This window comes from Eumetopias jubatus, unplaced genomic scaffold, assembly GCF_037043125.1.
Source record: "Eumetopias jubatus isolate StellerSeaLion01/CBP00866 unplaced genomic scaffold, mEumJub1_p1.0 scaffold_17, whole genome shotgun sequence".
In the NCBI taxonomy this organism is placed as follows: Eukaryota; Metazoa; Chordata; class Mammalia; order Carnivora; family Otariidae; genus Eumetopias; species Eumetopias jubatus.
Window position 1 is genome coordinate 45,242,932 of NW_028274823.1, and position 16,023 is coordinate 45,258,954.

Genomic DNA, 16,023 nt, shown 5'->3' on the forward strand with positions numbered 1-16,023 from the left:
TTTTCTAGGTGAGGACCAAGAACATTACACTGACTCATTCTAGCTGCCTCAAGAATAGGGATAAGGCAAAGTTTTGCCTTAGCTTTGGAACAGCTGTTTGTGTGATTTTCTTTTCTTTTTAATACCTAAAAACATATTTGACTGAGTCATTCATTTCAAAGATTTTATCAAATATTTGATACATTTAAATAAGATATAAACATAACAAATACCCATGAACTCACCACCTGACTTAAGTTCTAGAACTTTCCCAGTGTTACTGAAGTTTTCTGTGTGAAAATCTGCAGTATATTTATATCCTTCCCTCTCCACCTAGAGGTAACCAAATTCCCGAATTTTTTAATTTATCATTCCTTTGCTTTTCTAAATAGCTTTCATACATATGAAGTTATCCCAATTTTTTGCTCTTGTTTGTTTTTTAATTTACAAAATTATTATTCAAAATAAATTACTTTTTTCCTCTTTTCCTTTTTTTTGGAGAGTCATCTATGTAATACATTTAATTCTTACTGATGTATTATTATAGTATAATATTTCTCTGTATGATCCTAACACTATTTTTTCCCATTTTCCTCTCAATTGACATTTTTTTACAGTTTTCTGATCCTACAGATAATACAACTATATAGCATCATTGTTCATGACTCCTTTTCCATATGCACAAGAGTGTCCCTGTGTTGTAGAGAATGTCCAGGGCATAGGGAAAGGAGTAGGGTCCTTTCAGCTTTGCTACCTAATGCCAAATTGTTTGCCAAAGTAATTTTATGAAATCAACATTCCTCTAATAGTTTATAAAAATTAGCATTGTTCCACATTCTTAGCAATTCTTCGTATCATTTGACTTTATTAACTTCTGCCATTCGGGGAGATACACATTGTTATCTGATATTGTATTTAATATGTATTTCCTTGATACTGAAGAGTTTAGGTATTACTTCATATATTTATTGCCACTGCATTTTTTCTTCTGTAATATGACTATTTGTACCTTTTGTTCATCATTGTACTTTGTGGACCTCTCTAATTTTTATTGAGTTTGAGGAGTTATTTGTATATTCTGGATACCAATAGTTTGTTAGTTATATCTATGAAAAGTAATTTCTTGAGGTGCCTGGGTGGCTCAGTTGGTTAAGCATTGCACTCTTGATTTTGGGCTCAGGTCATGATCTCAGGGTGCTGAGATCAAGACCCGCATCAGGCTTTGCACTAGGTGTGGAGCCTGCTTGGGATTCTCTCTCTCCCTCTCCCTTGCCCATCCCCCACTTGTACACTCTCTCTCTTTCTCTTAAAAAAAAAAAGTAATTTCTTGCAGTTTATAACTTGTATTTTTTTCCCTCTTTATGGTCTGATGAGCAAGCCTCTTAATTTTATCATAGTCACATTAATCAGGTTGATAGTTTGTGCTTTTTGTGTCTTGATTAAGAAATCCTTCCCTATCTCAAAGTCATACAAATATTTTCTTATATTTCTTACTATATTTTTTTAAGTATTTCCTTTCTGATGAAAGTATTTAATCCACCTAGAATTGATTTTTGTGAACTATATGTGAATCTAATTCCATTTTCCATATATATAATCAACCATCCCAACACAATTGTTTTAACTGGTTATTTTTCATAAAAGCCTGCAATACTGGTTCTATCACAATTCAAGTTGTCTATTTTTTTTTTTCATTTCTGGACTCTGAGTCCTTTTCTGTTGTTTTGCTTATCGATTCCTTAACCAGTTAATCTTAATAACTTCGTAACAAGTTATGACATCCAGTAGGGAATTTTCCATCAACTTTTTCTTCCTATCGAAGTGTATTTGACTCTACTTGACATCTTCTCTTAATAAGCTTAGTAATCAGCTTGTTTGGTTCCAAAATACAAATCCTGTTAGGATTATTATTCAAATCAAAGGGGTCCTTTTGGGGTGGATGGGGAATTGGCATTTTAAAATTATTGAGTCTCCCTTTCAATGAACTTAGTGTATCTCTCCATCAATTTTAATTTTCTTTAATATAATAAAATTATATAATTTCCTCAATAGAGGTCTTATTTGCCCTTTGCTCAATGGATTCTTTGAGTCATTACATTTTTGGTTGCTCTTATTAAATTCAACTTTTAAAAAAATGACATTTTCTATTCTTTGTTGCTGGTATACAGAAATACAATTTATTTTTGGATGTAAAATTTAATGGTAGCAAATTTCACCTCATTCTTATTATAAATATTTGCCTTTAGAATCTTTAGGGTTAGCTATATTTACATTCATATCAATATAAATAGTGACAGTGTCTTTCTACTTCTAAATTTTTCTTCTTTTCTTGTCTTACTGCATTGGCTAGGACCTCAGCAATAAGACTGAAGCTACTTAAATTACTTCTGATTTTAAAGAAAATGGCTCTAGACTTTCACCACTGAATATATTATATGCAGTAAGTGGTTGACAGATACCCTTTATTGGATTCAGAAAGTTTCTTTATATTACTATTACTCTTGATTTTCTAGGGGTTTTTTTGTTTTGTTTTGTTTTTTACTAAATGCATGTGAACATTATGGGTAAATTCTCTATCTATTAATGGGCTTTTCTCCTTTAGTTCTTTAATGTGGTAAAATATAGTAATAATGATCTAATGTTAGGTCACCAATGTTTTCCTTGGACAATTCATGTGAGACATGATACATCATCTTTTTCGTATACTCTAGATTCATTTAACAAATAATTTAAGATTCTGCATCTATATTCATGAGTGAGATTGGCCTGTAATTTTCTTTCTTGTACTGTCATACAGTTTTGTTATTTTTCTTAGAAAATGAGATTATTTTATCCAGCAGAATTTGTATATAACTAGAATTGTCTTGTTACTTGAGTGTTTGTCAAAATTCAAATGTAAAAAACCATCTTGGTCTTTTGTTGTTGCTGCTTTTGTTTTATAAGTGGGGAGATTTTTTTTTTTTTTAGCCTCTAGTTTAATTGTGTTGGTTTTTTATTTCTTCTTGGTTCAATTTTGATAAATTACATTTTCTGGTAATTCTGTGTCAATTTTCAATTTTATAGACAAGTCCCATTTGTGTATAACTTATAATTTTTCATCTCTGTGCACATTTAGGCATGCCCTCTTTTTATTGTTAATATCACCTTTCCCCTTTCCTCTTTATTCAATCTTTCTGAATATTTTTCAAGTGATCTTCTCAAAGAACCAACTTTGCATTATATTTCCTTTTTTCTGTTATTTTCTGTCTTTAGTCTGTTATTCGTGTTCAAATTTCTTAAGTTGGATTCTTAGTTTACAGGCTGTTAAGATGCCCCCTTTCCTAACATGAGCTTGAATTACCACTTCTCTGCATCCCACAAACTTCAATATTTAGTGGTTCTATTATTTTTCCATTCTAAGCATTTGCTAGTATTCATTATGATTTTATCTTTGGCCTGTGTATTATTTAGAAGACTATATTTTTAATTTCTGAACATGTAGGGCTTTTCAGTTAAAAAAATACTATTGAAAGCTATTAAAATTGCATTGTTGATGGAAAATATGATCTGTTCACTAATCATTCTTTCACTTTTGTTGAGCCTTGAGTAATAGGGACAATTTTGATGATTATTACGTTGTGTTTGGAAAAAACTACATTTTTTCCAGTTACTGAGTGCACAGTTCTATACTTTTCCATTAGACTAAGCTTGTTAATTGGGTTATTTGAATCCTCCATATTCTAATTATCCCTCACTATTTTTTGTGTGTTTGACCTTGTACCACCAGGTTATACAACTCTAGGGTAATTGTTTACACAGAACAGTCTTCTCAAACTGGTTGCATTATTATCACCCATGAGGTTTTTTAAAATGCAGATACATGTTGCTTGCCCTCATTCTAATTGAATCTCTCTCTCTCTCTCTTTCTCTCATAAGCCTTGGGAAACTGCATTGTTTAAAGTTTCCATGTGATTATAATGAACAATCAAGATCAAGTAGTTCTGTTTTATTGTTTGTTGGATTTCACTTTATTGCATTCCTACTGATGACTTGCAAAATGAATTCACCTATCCATTAAAAGCCAGTCCTTTCATGAATCTATGCAATGGGCAAGAGATCACTAATATCTTCAAGACAGGTATAGATAACTATGACTCATGACTCTGTGCAATTTCCTGAGAAGATGAGAAAAAGGAAATTTAGCCTAGGAATAAATACTGTAGACAAAACCTAGTCCTGGGTCCTTGGGAGATTAGCAGGAGATTCTCTCCACTTATGATGCCTTACTGCTCCTATTAGATATTTACAGGCAAACACAGGGCACTAGTTTGCCAGGGGATGTAAAAAAGGCTTCCTGCAACAAACCCCTTCCAGAAGAGAACTGGCATAGGTGATCTAGTGCGGGGCAAGGACCAGAAGCATTAAAATCACTTGAGGGCATGTTAAAAATACACAATCTCAGGCCCCACCCCAGACTTCTGAACTCAAATCAGCTTTTAACAACATCTTCAGATAATTTTTATGTGTACACAAATTGGAGACACATTTTAGAAATCAGACAGATTCTGCATCTCTAATAAGCTCCTCAGTAATGTCAATACTGCTGGTGCTAGGCACACTTGGAATAGCAGGGTCCCTATCACAGGGCATGTAAACAGAGGGAAAAAACCCTGAAAACCATTCGGGGATGCCCGTATCCTACTAATGGCACCAAGGATGCTATGTGAGCTGAGGATGTTTATAAAACTCAAACACAACCCCTCCCCCCGGAAAATGTAACATAATATGGAAGTGCACAGATACCCTCTCTGTCGACCAACAGAAGCATCCAATTACCCAAGGGAAGAATGCTGGAAACAATTAGAACTGCTCACCTTCTTTCTTGTTTCCTCTATGCATGACAGGCTGCTCTCATCTGTATGACTCAAATTCATTAATTTTCCTCCTCAAATTCTCATGGACAGAGTGCAGCCTCCTGCCCTTTTCTGCCTTTCATTTCTGTCATTCTGTTGTCTATTATCTCAAACAACCACGCTGGGGAAGAAATCCACGGAGACCACATTCTCCTATTTAAATGAGCAACATATTTTCAGTTTTGGGTTTTTTTTGTTGTTTTTGTTTTTGGATTTAGCAACTGACATACAGGCAGCACTCACGTAGAAAACAGTTCTGCCTGGTTGATCTCAGGTCTGCCCATTTGGGCGGCATTTCTGAAAGTCAAACTAGTATGGAGGGCAGGCAGGGTGGAACTCCGACCTTCCTCAGGGTAGGAGTAGAGTGGAAGTGGATCAGGGGTCTCCACCATCACTAACCTTTTGCCAAAGCTCCCCTGTCCCTCCTGGTAAGGGTGAAGTTCATCTCTCAGATTCTTCAGGAAAGGCTCCAAGTACAGTATTCCCTGAGTTTCTGAATATTTAAAATAGTTGTGTATAGCTCTGATACTTTGAGAACAGTTTGTATGGACATAAAGTCCTTGGCTATCTCTTATCTCTCCTTGCATTTCTTGAAAATGATATTCCTCTTTGTTTGTGCTTCATGGGTTGCTGGAAAGAAATTTGATGCCACTCTGATTCTCTTTCCTTCATCAGTTATATGATCTTTTTTGCCTGGAGGCCCAGAGTTTTTTTTTTTTTTTTCTTTATCTTTAAAGTTTAAGTTTCACCAGGATATGTCCCAGAGCTGATCATTACTGATCAACTTTCCAAGCATACAGTGCAACATTTGATATATAGCTTTATTTTTATTTACAGATTTTTTAGATTATAATTTTAAGTATTAGTTTCACCCCAATAATGAAATTTCTTCTTCAGAGATTCCAATACTTGGTACTTTGGATCCTCTTTGCCTGGCTTTTCTAACTGTTTTTCCTTATTGTTCTAAACTCTCTTAATTGTATTTACTTCTTTCTTCTCTTTTATTATTTCACTACATTATCCTTTGGGGATGTATAATTCAGTCTTCATTTCTTAGATTATTCATCCTTTTTCTTCAAATAATTTCCTAAATTTGATCAACTGTCATTTCATTTTTTAAAAAGATTTTATTTATTTATTTGTCAGGGGAGGGCAGGCAGAGGGAGAAGCAGGTTCCCCACTGAGCAAGGAGACCAATGCGGTACTCGATCCTAGGACTCTGGGATCATGACCTGAGCTGAAGGCAGATGCTTAAACGACTGAGCCGCCCAGGCATTCCGTCATTTCATTTTTGTTTTTGTTTTTAAATTGTTTTAGTTCACGTCTCTTATGAGTTTTTAATTTTGAGTCAAAGTTTTTAATTCTGAATCAAAGTGTTCTTTCATATCTAAAAGCCTTTCATACCATTTAATTCCTGTTGGAGCATTGTGTTACCATTCTCCTGTTTCATTTTCATTGTAGGGAAATGTTTTCATTAGCTTAATAATATGCATTCAGACTTTCTGGTTTTTTTAAGTTCTTTTGTATGAATGTTGTTTTTCCTTTTCCTTCATTTTAAAATGCCTTCTACTTTTTGGGGCACCTGAATGGCTCAGTCGTTTAAGCATCTACCTTCTGCTCAGGTCACAATACACCAGGCTCCCTGCTCAGCAGGTAGCCTGCTTCTCCCTCTCCCTCTTCCTCTGCTCTCTCTCTTGCTCACTTGCTGTCTCTCAAATAAATAAATAAAATCTTAAAAAAAATTTTTTTTTAAATAAAATAGCTTCATTTTTCTAGGTCAGCAATTGACCTCCTTCTATGTAGGGAGTTAAAACTCAGAGTCCACTGGGCTTCTTAGTTCAAGAGCATCCTTCCCTCTCTTGGTAGAGAGAGTACAATTTCTTTGGGGATTGAATCCTAAGCAGTTACAGTATTTTCTGATTCATCGATCTTCTTTCATTTGTATAGCATGGTTTATTTCCTCTATTTGCTTCCTTCTTCATCTTTACCACCTAGCCACCCAGAGAGACCTATCCCTTTCAAGGGACCAGTAAAAAGGAAGCCTTCCCAGTACTGCTGCTCAAGTCTGTATGTTTCACCTCTTCAGTAACCAGCATTCTGACTTACAAAGACTCAGACCTGTTCTTAATATTCTCACTTATGCTAAAACCCTCTTTCTGGAAGCAATTTTATCAGGGCCGCTCTCACTGCTGGGATCCACTGCACTCCACTCTTTCTTCTCAGTCTCTCCCTGCCCAAGGCCAGAAAGGACTGGCAAGATATCTTCAGAGCACTAAATGAGAAAAATATGCAGCCAAGAATACTATATCCAGCAAGGCTGTCATTGAAAATAGAAGGAGACATAAAAAGCTTCCAGGACAAACAAAAACTAAAGGACTTTGCAAACATGAAACCAGCCCTCCAAGAAATATTGAAAGGGGTCCTCTAAGCAAAGAGAGAGCCTAAAAGCAGCATAGACCAGAAAGGAACACAGACAATATACAGTAACAGTCACCTTAGGGGCAATACAATGGCACTAAATTCGTACCTTTCAAGAGTTACCCTGAATGTAAATGGGCTAAATGCCCCAATCAAAAGACACAGGCTATCAGATTGGATTAAAAAACAAGACCCATAATATGCTGTCCGCAAGAGACTCATTTGAGACCCAAAAACACCCCCACCTTGAAAGTGAGGGGGTGGAAAACCATTTACCATGCTAAAGGACACCAAAAGAAAGCTAGGGTGGCAATCCTTATATCAGACAAATTAGATTTTAAAACAGAGACTGTAATAAGAGATGAGGAAGGACACTATATCCTACTTAAAGGGTCTATCCAACAAGAAGATCTAACAATTGTAAATATCTATGACCCTAACATGGGAGCAGCCAATTATATAGGGCAATTAATAACAAAAGCAAAGAAACACATTGATAACAAGACAATAAGAGTGGGGGACTTTAACACCCCACTGACTGAATTGGACAGATCATCTAAGCAAAAGATCAACAAGGAAATAAAGACTTTAAATGAAACACTGGACCAAATGGACTTCACAGATATATTCAGAACATTCCATCTCAAAGCAACAGAATACACATTCTTCTCTAATGCCCATGGAACGTTCTCCAGAATTGATCACATCCTAGGTCACAAATCAGGTCTCAACCGGTACCAAAAGATTGGGATCATTCCCTGTATATTTTCAGACCACAATGCTTTGAAACTAGAACTCAATCACAAGAGTAAAGTCGGAAAGACCTCAAATACACGGAAGCTAAAGAGCATCCTACTAAAGAATGAATGGGTCAACCAGGAAATTAAAGAAGAATTAAAAAAATTCATGGAAACCAATGAAAATGAAAACACAACTGTTCAAAATCTTTGGGATACAGCAAAGGCAGTCCTGAGAGGAAAGGATATCGCAATACAAGCCTTTCTCAAGAAACAAGAAAGGTCTCAAACACAGAACCTAACCCTACACCTAAAGGAGCTGAAGAAAGAACAGCAAATAAAGCCTAAACCCAGCAGTAGAAAAGAAATCATAAAGATCAGAGCAGAAATCAAAGAACTAGAAACCAAAAGAACAGTAGACAGGTCAACGAAACTAGGAGCTGGTTCTCTGAAAGAATTAACAAGATTGATAAACCCCTGGCCAGACGTATCAAAAAGAAAAGAGAAATGACCCAAATCAACAAAATCATGAATGAAAGAGGAGAGATCACAACCAACACTAAAGAAATACAAACAATTATAAGAACGTATTATGAGCAACTCTATGCCAGCAAATTAGATAACCTGGAAGAAATGGGTGCATTCCTAGAGATGTATCAACTACCAAAATTGAACCAGGAAGAAATAGAAAACCTGAACAGACCTATAGCCACTAAGGAAATTGAAGCAGTCATCAAAAATCTCCCAAGAAACAAAAGCCCGGGGCCAGATGGCTTCCCAGGGGAATTCCATCAGACATTTAAAGAAGAATTAATACCCTATTCTCCTGAAACTGTTCCAAAAAATAGAAATGGAAGGAAAACTTCCAAACTCATTTTATGAGGCCACCATTACCTTGATCCCAAAACCAGACAAAGACCCCATGAAAAAGGAGAATTACACACCAATATCCTTGACGAACATGGATGCAAAAATTCTCACCAAAATACTAGCCAATAGGATCCAACAGTACATTAAAAGGATTATTCACCAGGACCAAGTGGGATTTATCCGTGGGCTGCAAAGATGGTTCAACATCCGCAAATCAATCAACGTGATACAATATATTAACAAAAGAAAGAACAAGAATCATATGATCCTCTCAATAGATGAAGAAAAAGCATTTGACAAAGTACAGCATCCTTTCTTGGTCAAAACTCTTCAGAGTATATGGATAGAGGGTACACACCTCAATATCAGAAAAGCCATCTATGAAAAACCTACAGCGAATATCATTCTCAATGGGAAAAGCTGAGACCTTTCCCCCTAAGGTCAGGAACACGGCAGGGATGTCCACTATCACCACTGCTATTCAACATAGTATTAGAAGTCCTAGCCACAGCAATCAGACAACAAAAAGAAATCAAAGGCATCCAAATTGGCAAAGAGGAAGTCAAACTCTCACTCTTTGCATATGATATGATACTGTATGTGGAAAACCCAAAAGACTCCACCCCAAAACTGCTAGAACTCATACAGGAATTCAGTGTAGTAGCGGGATATAAAATGAATGCACAGAAATCAGTGGCATTCCTATACACCAGCAACAAGACAGAAGAGAGACAAATCAAGGAGTTGATCCCATTTACAATTGCACCCAAAACCATAAGATACCTAGGAATAAATTTAACCAAAGAGGCAAAGGATCTGTACTCAGAAAACTATAAAATACTCATGAAAGAAATTGAAGAAGACACCAAGAAATGGAAAAATGTTCCATGCTCATGGATTGGGAGAACCAACATTGTGAAGATGTCAATGCTACCTAGAGCAATCTACACATTCAATGCAATCCCCATCAAAATACCATCCACTTTTTTCCAAGATGGAACAAATAATCCTAAAGTTTGTATGGAACCAGAAGGGACCCCGAATAGCCAGAGGAATCTTGAAAAAGAAAAGCAAAGCTGGTGGCATCACAAATCCGGACTTCCAGCTCTATTACAAAGCTGTTATCATCAAGACAGTATGGTACTGGCACAAAAACAGACACATAGATCAATGGAACAGAATAGAGAGCCCAGAAATGGACCCTCAACTCTGTGGTCAACTTATCTTTGACAAAGCAGGAAAGAATGTCCAATGGCAAAAAGACAGTCTCTTCAACAAATGGTGTTGGGAAAATTGGACAGCCACATGCAGAAGACTGAAACTGGACCATTTCCTTACACCACACACAAAAATGGACTCCAAATGGTTGAAAGACCTAAACGTGAGACAGGAGTCCATCAAAATCCTAAAGGAGAACACAGGTAGCAACCTCTTCGACCTCAGCCGCAGCAACCTCTTCCTAGAGACATCGCCAAAGGCAAGGGAAGCAAGGGCAAAAATGAACTCTTGGGATTTCATCAAGATAAAAAGCTTTTGCACAGCAAAAGAAACAGTCCACAAAACCAAAAGACAACCGACAGAATGGGAGAAAATATTTGCAAATGACATATCAGATAAAGGGCTAGTATCCAAAATGTATAAAGAACTTATCAAACTCAACACCCAAAGAACAAATAATCCAATCAAGAAATGGGCAGAAGACATGAACAGACATTTTTCCAAAGAAGACATCCAAATGGCCAACAGACACATGAAAAGGTGCTCACCATCGCTCGGCATCAGGGAAATCCAAATCAAAACCTCCATGAGATACCACCTCACACCAGTCAGAATGGCTAAAATTAACAAGTCAGGAAACAACAGATGTTGGCGGGGATGTGGAGAAAGGGGAACCCTCCCACACTGTTGGTGGGAATGCAAGCTGGTTCAACCCCTCTGGAAAACAGTATGGAGGTCCCTCAAACAGTTGAAAATAGAGCTACCCTACGATCCAGCAATTGCATTACTGGGTATTTACCCCAAAGATACAAATGTAGGGACCCGAAGGGGTACGTGTACCCCAATGTTTATAGCAGCAATGTCCACCATAGCCAAACTTTGGAAAGAGCCAAGATGCCCATCGACAGATGAATGGATAAAGAAGAGGTGGTATATATACACAATGGAATATTATGCAGCCATCCAAAGGAATGAGATCTTGCCATTTGCAACGACGTGGATGGAACTGGAGGGTGTTATGCTGAGTGAAATAAGTCAATCAGAGAAAGACATGTATCATATGACCTCACTGATATGAGGAATTCTTAATCTCAGGAAACAAACTGAGGGTTGCTGGAGTGGTGGGGGGTGGGAGGGATGGGGTGGCTGGGTGATAGACATTGGGGAGGGTATGTGCTATGGTGAGTGCTGTGAATTGTGCAAGAGTGTTGAATCACAGATCTGTACTTCTGAAACAAATAATGCAACATATGTTAAGAAAAAAGAAAAAGAAGAAAATAGCAGGAGGGGAAGAATGAAGGGGAGTAAGTCAGAGTGGGAGACGAACCATGAGAGAGGATGGACTCTGAAAAACAAACTGAGGGTTCTAGCGGGGAGGAGGGTAGGGGGATGGGTTAGCCTGGTGATGGGTATTAAAGAGGGCACATTCTGCATGGAGCACTGGGTGTTATGCACAAACAATGAATCATGGAACACTACATCAAAAACTAATGAGGTAATATATGGTGATTAACATAACAATAAAAAAAATAAAAAAAAAAGTCTCTCCGTGCCCACACTGACATGCCCCCCACAGCAAGATTTATTTCTCCATTTACATTGCAATCTCCCTCTGAGTCGTGCTTCTAAATAATTCCAGGGTCAAAGAAGAAATCAGGGGTGCCTGGGTGCCTCAGTCATTAAGCGTCTGCCTTCAGCTCAGGCCATGATCCCAGGGTCCTGGGTTTGAGCCCCACATGGGGCTCTCTGCTCAGCAGGAAGCCTGCTTCTCCCTCTCCCACTCCCCCTGCTTGTGTTCCCTCTCTCATTGTGTATCTCTCTGTCAAATGAATAAATAAAATCTTAAAAAAAATAAGAAATCAAATGAAAAATTAGTATTTTGAACAAAATGAAGATGAAAACACAACATATCAAAAGTTCTGGGATGCAACTAAGGCAGTACTAAAGGGAAGTTTATATCATTAAACAGGGAAATTTTAAAAATAAGAAAGTTCTCAATTCAATGACCACAGCTTCTACCTTAACAGCTAGAAAAAGAACAAATTAAAAGCAAAGTAAACAAAAGCAAAGAAACAATACAAATTCAATTGAAATCAATGAAACAGCTAACAGAACAGAGTAAAATCAATGAAACTACATCCAGAATATATAAATAACCAATAAAAAGGAAATAATTAAAAAATTCAAAATGGGTCAAACATTTGAGTGGATATCTGACCCAAGAAAATATATGATGACAAATAAACACATACACATTGGTCAATAGTCATTAGCACAATATCATTAGTCATTAAGGAAATATGAATTAAAACCACAAGAAGATTCCACTATACACCTATTAGACACTTGGAAAATTAAAAGACTGACCATAAAAATCTGTCATCAAGAATATGGAGAAACTGGACCTCTCATTCACTGCTGGTAAGAAATGCAAACCAACACTGTATAAAACAGATTGGCAATTTCATGGATTAAAGATACATCTACCAGGGGCACCTGGGTGGCTCACTCATTCAGCATCTGCCTTCAGCTCAGGTCATGATCCCAGGGTCCTGGGATCGAGCCCTGCATTGGGCTCCCTGCTCAGTAGGGAGCCTGCTTCTCCCTCTCCCTCTGCCTGCTGCTTCCCCTGCTTGTGCTCTCTCTCTGTCCAATAAATAAATAAAATCTTAAAAAAAAAGATACATCTACCATATGATCAAGCCATTCCATTCCTAAGTATTTACCCAAGAGAAATTAAAGCATTTGCCCATATAAAGCCTTAGACATTAGTGGTATCAATCGCTCTGATTGTTGCGGCTAGCAACTAGAAACAGTAGGAATGTCCATCAACAGGATAAAGAAACTGGTGTATGTCCATATGATAGAATACTACTCAACCATAAAAATGGGGAAGAAATTAATGAATGCAACATAGATGAATCTAAAATAATTACAGTGGGTGAAAGAAGCCAGACAAAAAAGAGCACGTCCTATATGATTCCATTTATATTTAAATTCCAGAAAATGCAAACTAATTGACAATAACAGAAAGCAGATCAGTGGTTGCCTGGGGAAGGGGTGCTGGAAAGCGAGAAGGGGTAATTACCAGTAAGCACACTGTAGCTTTTGGGGGTGACGGGTATTTCACTATCTTGATTGTAAAATGTTTCATTGGCAGTCTCAAGGATATATACATCTATGCAACCTATAAAATTATATACTCTACATATGTGCAGTTTACTGTAAATCAAATTACTTTAATAAAACACTAAAAAGTTTGAAAACGTAATGCCATTCATATGAATGTAAATATAAAAAAAAGGGAACTTAAGTGGGGACATAAGGCTATGTGCTGGTACGAGTGAATTTGCTCCTACAGTGATTTAGCACAAGGACCTGAAAAATAAAATATGACTAAAAAATACAACGATGAATATCTGAAATCTGAATTGACTGAACCAATAACTTTATTAACTCCCAGTTTTTAGTGCGTTATTCCATACAAAATAGGTTATAGACGCATGGGAAGAGAGCACACCCAAACATACACCCATACACCTATACAAATTTCTAAGATTTTTGGACTTTAACAGAAGCACAGAAGTGGCCCCAGACAGAAACAGGCATAGCGTATCACGATGGACTCTTGTCTTGGTCTTGGGGCCTATGTCTCCAGTGACACTTGCAAGTCAGGGAGGGCCCAGCCAGAAGTACAAAGAAGCCAATTCTCACTTTTGCCACTTTTTCTTTTTCTCTCTCTCTTTCTTTCTTTCTTTTGGATTTACATTGCCACTTTGAACAAATACATACACTGAGAAACTTTTCCCTTTTCTTGAAGGAAATATTTATATTTTTACAAATAAATTTACACTTTCCTCATTGCTGAACCCAATTAAGCAAGGCTTGCAATGGCAAGGTCACATGCTCATCCAGGTGAGAAAAGAGGAAGCAGTGCCAGCTGTCCACTCCCCCCCCCAGCTCCCCAGGGACCCAGAACAGCCCCACTGCTGCTCCTGCGAGCAAACCTCAGCTGGTGGTGGTATGAAGCCATGCATGACTTGGGTTCATTTGCCAAAGTGCAATGTCTTCTATGGAAAAAAATAGCAGTAATAACGCTCAGTGTCTCCAAATTAATTTAGCCACTTAAGTCATGTAAGAAACCAAAAGAAAAGAGGCATTTTTCAAAGCTGTATTCCATATAAGGAACAAAAGGTACAAACTACACTATTTATTGATAAGACTCTTGTGACTAGCGCAGACTTAATGACAAATATATTGTGCTCCCAGAGAATCAGAACAAGCTTTTGGTCAATTTTCAACAGCTAATACCCCCCACCTGATAGGACATATGCATCCTTACTTTAGATGAAACTGCTAACTTGCAAAGGATGCATTGGTTCTTGGCATATGTGTAGTATTTATAATGGAAGAAGGACAGACAAATACTTGCATTCTTTTAGAGGAGGCATTTGCTTGTGTAAATGATTATTTTAGGAGATGCATATGGGTAGAAAAATTGTCTTACAATTACTATTATGGAATTTAAAAATGCAAGCTTTCCTTTCCTTAAAAAAAATTAGGACATAATAAATTAGGAAATAAAATAATAAAACACCCTCCCTTCGATCAAGAAAAATATGAGATAAAAAATAATGAGTTTGCTTTCTAAGCGGAGAATCAGCTTTTATAGTAGGAAAACTGTAGAGTCTAAAGTCCTTTGTTTGTTCAGACCCCATGTTATAAATTGCTTTTCTTTGCTGATAAGGAAAGCTAAGAATTCAGAATATTCATGATCCAGGAAACTAAACAAAAACCTGCCTGTTAACTAATCAGGTTGAGACAAATATGTAAGACTAAAATGTGATTCTATTCAATCATATGTGACAAATTCCCTAAGTTGTGTTTTTCTGTCATTCAATATAAAGAGATAAGTATTTTCTTGTCAATTTTACTAATTAAGACTATTACATTGACAATGCAATCTTTATCCTTCAGTCTTGAGAGAATTGCTAGGAATCACAGGAACGTTTTCGCAGGAAAAGCAGAATGTGAGTTCAGGAGGGTGGCGTGCTTTTTTACCTCCGTTTTCATTCATTGGGCAAAGGTATCACCAATGCATTTTTCTGTCTGTCTTTACTCCAGAAAGGTAAAAGAGCTAGAGCAGAGTCTGGTGTAAAGGATAGCTATCAGAATCAATCATCTTCCTTTTGCCAAAGAGTTACAAAACTACTAAAGGCATCTGACAGCCATCAAAATCAAAATATTCTGGAAAGCTTGGTAGGTCTAAAGTCCCCTCTGGAGCGCCCCCTAGGTGTTACCGCCTCATGCCAGAATGTGCACTTCCAACACCAATCCTCATTTTGCTATATACTTAGAGAAGGGCTGAGGTTAATATTATTTCCTGATCTGGATTCTTTGTTGAGGAAAATATGGATTTGATGATTTCAACCCAGAAGTACATGCCTGTTTAGTATTCTACAGGAAGAAATGGACAAAGGACGTGATTCTGTTTTCCAAGGATAAAGACACACACACACGAGTCTTCAAAATGAAAGATGTGATAAAAGCAATGCTTTCATGGGACTGATAATGCCAGCAAAGACGGCTGCCATGACTTCAGGTGGCTTAGTCAACTGGCATATCTCAGCAATAGAGTCAGTTATCTCAAATACCCTGAGTCTCAAATACCCTGAGCCGAGCACATCAGTGCTGCCATAGCTGGTGGTTAATGTGGAGAAAGATACACCCAGGAACTCCTAAGAAGACCACAGTGTGGTGCAAGCCACTTGATCCCAAGAGTCAGACTCTCCCCAAAATATCTGAGTATCTCTTTATTCTCAAAGGGGAGAAAATGATGATGCCATTCTTAACTTATATCTAAGTTCTGCGGTAGAATGTGACAGAGCTGAGCAAAACCAACAAGTGGG